The 4029-nt window shown below is 36.9% G+C and overlaps 1 non-coding gene across 1 annotated transcript; it reads right to left on the reverse strand.

Annotated features, from left to right (window-relative positions):
* Nucleotides 1–3338: 3338 nt before the first annotated feature.
* Nucleotides 3339–3445, reverse strand: LOC126031753 (U6 spliceosomal RNA). The gene has a single exon (XR_007503584.1). It is a non-coding gene; the product is annotated as a U6 spliceosomal RNA (small nuclear RNA).
* Between the last annotated feature and the right edge of the window lie 584 nt (nucleotides 3446–4029).

Genomic DNA, 4029 nt, shown 5'->3' on the forward strand with positions numbered 1-4029 from the left:
TGGTTCAAGCTCTGACTTTTTCTCAACCAGAGATGGGACCAAAGAAGAAAGACCTCCTCTCTCTTGACCTACAGTTTCCAATTTGTAAAATAGGCAAACTTGGGGGCCTTTGAGATGCCTTTCAGATTGGATATTTTTTGAGTCATATTCATCACCGGTAGACATTTTGATGTGGCACAGAGATTTAAATCATTTGTCTTCGAGAAAACAAGCATGTACAATACATGAGTGATGGAAGCTGTCTATTTAACAAAGGCTTTAATTTTAGGTTTTCTCACTCAGACTAGACTAGAGCCCCCCCCTTTTTTTTCAATAGCACTCTCTCTATTTTTTCTTTTGCATGATTAGAATTTTGGAGCTCTTGATATTCCTTTTACATATCTTGGTTACAACTAAAACTGAGGTGTTCTCTTTATCTAGGGTGTTTCATTCAGTTAGAGCCCTGCTGTGGCTAGAGCAGCACTTTCTCCAATTTGAATGGAGAATCAGCTGGAAGCTGTTAAAACTGGCATGGCCATTCTCATATCCACTATGTCAGATTCAGTGGACCTGGGTGAAGCCTGCAAATGTGCTTTTGTATTTCTAATAAGGTGATAGTTGGACTAGAGCAGTATTTCCCAAAAGGGGTGTTATCACCACCCCCACGAGGCCTGGAAGCCTTGAGTAAGAGCCCTGAGTACTGCTTTTTTTTTTTTTCTGTTCACCTAAATAAAATGAATTTCCAGGAGGGCACTAAGTGACATTTTAATTTTTTTCTAAAAAGGGCATGGTAGGCCAAATAAATTTGGGCACCTCGGAAAGGGATGTGAGTTCAGTGAGAATAAAATTGTTTACCTTGGTTGCCAGAAAAATTCTGAGAGACTTTTAAAGGAACTAAAGAAAAGGAACTAGAATGTGTTGTTCATGACTTCCTCTCCTTTTCGGTTTTTTTTTTTCTCATTAATTTCTAACATGATATAAAGCTGTCTGACCTGGTTTTAGAGTTTTCATTGAGGTTCTGAGGCTGGGATGGATGAATTCTCTCAAAATAAGCTGAGTGGGAAGAAATCAGGGTTATAGTAGTTGAATCCTGGGAGATGTATTTTCTGCAACCATTGCAAGGAATGTTGACAAGGGGGGAAAGCAGGCAAAGTCTGTGTTATAGTATGTGCTAATGAGCCTGTGTCCAACATTGTAGCAAAATGTAAAAAAAAGTAAATTTTGTTTTATTTCAGGTACTGTGATTCACTGTTAATAGTAGAGTTTCCTGCATAAAATATTCTAGCACCACATTCTCCACCACCATTGTTCCCATGTATCCCCCATTCCTATTTCTCTCGCCCCTATTGATTTAGGAAGTATTATATCAAAGAACAGTTTCCATTTCATTTGCCTTTGAGTATTTGTTTTTTCTTTCTTACTATGTTTCTTTTAATAGCATATAGATGTATGTTCAATCCTGACTAGCTTCACTCTCTGTGTTACTCTTTAAATCCATTTCTATAGCTGAGAATTACATGCCTTTTTTTTTTTTTTAAGTCATCATTAGTTTGTTTATTTTAGCACACCAGCAGACTTACATTTCCAGGCTCTCCTACTGCTAGATTTGGTCATGAACTAGTGAAATCTGAGTAATTGTGATTTGTGTTAGTTAAGACTTTTTTTGGGGGGTGGGGGTCACATCTGGCAGCGCTCAGGGGTTCCTCCTGGATCTACGCTCAGAAATCACTCCTGGCAGGCTCAGGGGACCATATGGGAAGTTGGGATTCGAACCACCATCCTTCTGCATGCAAGGCAAACACCTTGCCTCCATGCTATCTCTCCGGCCCCGTTAGTTAAGAAGCATTCACAAGTGAATCTTTGATTTCTTTTTTTCTTCATTTCTGGATAGAGATGTAAAGAACCCAAGTTCATGAGTCCCTTCATTAAAGTGAATTTTAAAATGTCCTGCCATTTAGGAGCTTCTGAATTCTTGAATGAGACAGAAGTGCACAGATCATCTATGGGTTTTAAGAAAAATTAAAGACACTACTTTAATAAGGCCCAGACACAATAGAATTAAGGGCTGGCAGGGCCAGAAAGACGGGCTCACAATTTGAAACTCACCACTAAGAGTGGTGAATGCTGTTAGGGAAATACAGTAAGTACACTAACAACTAGCATGACTATGTTAAAAATGAGAGAAGTAGAATGCCTGTCTCGAATACAGACAAGGGTGGGGGATGGAGGCATTGGTGGTGGGAATATTGCACTGGTGAAGGGGGGTATTCTGTTTATTCTGTCAACAACAAAACATGCTTGTAATCACGGTGCTTAAATAAAAATGTATATAAAATATATATTAAAAAGAAAAATGCACAGATGATGGTTAAGTTAGCAATGCATATATACAGTTTTATGTGCTGTTTTATTTTGGGGCTCCATCCATCTATGATCAGACTTATTCTTAGTTCTTCTTTGTTTTGGCTTTATGTTCAGGGATTTCTCCTCAGAGTGCTGACAGGAGGGGACATATACTGGACATAGTGCCAGTAATCGAACACAGTTAGCCATGAACATGGCAAGTACTTCTCGCACTGAACCTCTCTTTCTGAGACCAGCATTATAAAATTTGTATAGCAGGATCAACATCTATTTCAGTCTTTTACAACATCAGAGAACTTTGGGAAGGAAGTGAGAAAACAAAAGTAAAAACTGATAAATGCATCCTTGAATAATGAGGAGAGAGCTATTCTAATCAGTGTTTTCTCTAGAGTTAAATCAAAGAAGTGGTTCTTTTGGCATTTATAGGACTTATGAGAGGAATCCAAAGAAATTATCATTAAATATAGTTAAAAGAATCCCCTATTATATGCCTCTATTTTGAAGATGAGAATATTACCAAAAAAGTGACTAGGCTCATGGAAATTCCTCTTCATGAGGTCAATGGTGAAATGTAGTTGTGGAAAAATTTACTTCAAGAACAACACCAAAACCTTCAACAAAACTATTTGGTAACCACAATAGTTGTAAGATGATAAAAGACACATAAATCTAAACAAGAAAATGGAAGGGGTGAAAGGTTTCCTGATATCTGCAGTTATCAAGCTGAGACAGAAAAGGAGAAAAAAAGAGTTCCAAGAAGAAATCAAGGAAAGTGATATTTAGGGTCAAGACTAATGTTTTCAAGGAGGTGGAAGGCAAGTTTGAGAAGATTTTTCAGTATTCAAGAGAAAAATGACAAGTTTAAAACTAGAAGGGTTAGGCAGATATGGAGCTTACAAAACAAAGAGAAGAATTATAGAAAATGATGAGAAAACAACCAACCAATTTGAACACAAAGTGAAAAACCAAATTGATACTACCTGCGTGTATTTAGAAAATATCAGAATTTAAGGATTGTTTTGCATGTCATCCTTGTGCAGGGGCCATGCTAATCTTCTCTGTATCGTTCTAATTTTAGTATATGTGCTGCCAAAGCGAGCTCAGAATTTAAGGATTGTTGAAGTAACTTGTTATGTGACCAGCAAAAACACATATGCAGGCATTTTTTTCAATTTCCAGTTAAAACGTGAATTAAAATTATAAACTTATATCTAATTAATTAAACAATTGATGTACTCTAGGAACATTGATGGAGGGAGGTCGACACTGGTGGTGGGGCTGGTCCTGAAACATTGTATGTCTGAAATACAACTATAAAGAACTTTGTAAATCACACTGGTGTCAATAAAATATTAAAAATTAATACATATGAGGAAGTTAATGTTTCACTACAGAAAGAACCAAAAATGAGTTTGGCTTTATACTTCTTAACACTGAATGTAAAGAGATGATTATGTTTGCAGGATTTTGCAGAGAAAGTATGTAGATTCACACTTCAATTTTTTTAATTACTTCATTTAAATACTGTGGTTACAAGGTTGTTCTAATACAGTTGGGCTTGCTTTATTTTTCACAGTTAAAGTTGTTTATGATTGAGTTTCAGTCATAGTATACAACACTCTTTACCAATGCACATTTCCCACCACCCAAGTTCACATTTTTCCTCCTACCCTCCCCAGCCTGCCT

The sequence above is a fragment of the Suncus etruscus genome, chromosome 15 (assembly GCF_024139225.1).
Source record: "Suncus etruscus isolate mSunEtr1 chromosome 15, mSunEtr1.pri.cur, whole genome shotgun sequence".
NCBI classification, from domain to species: domain Eukaryota; kingdom Metazoa; phylum Chordata; class Mammalia; order Eulipotyphla; family Soricidae; genus Suncus; species Suncus etruscus.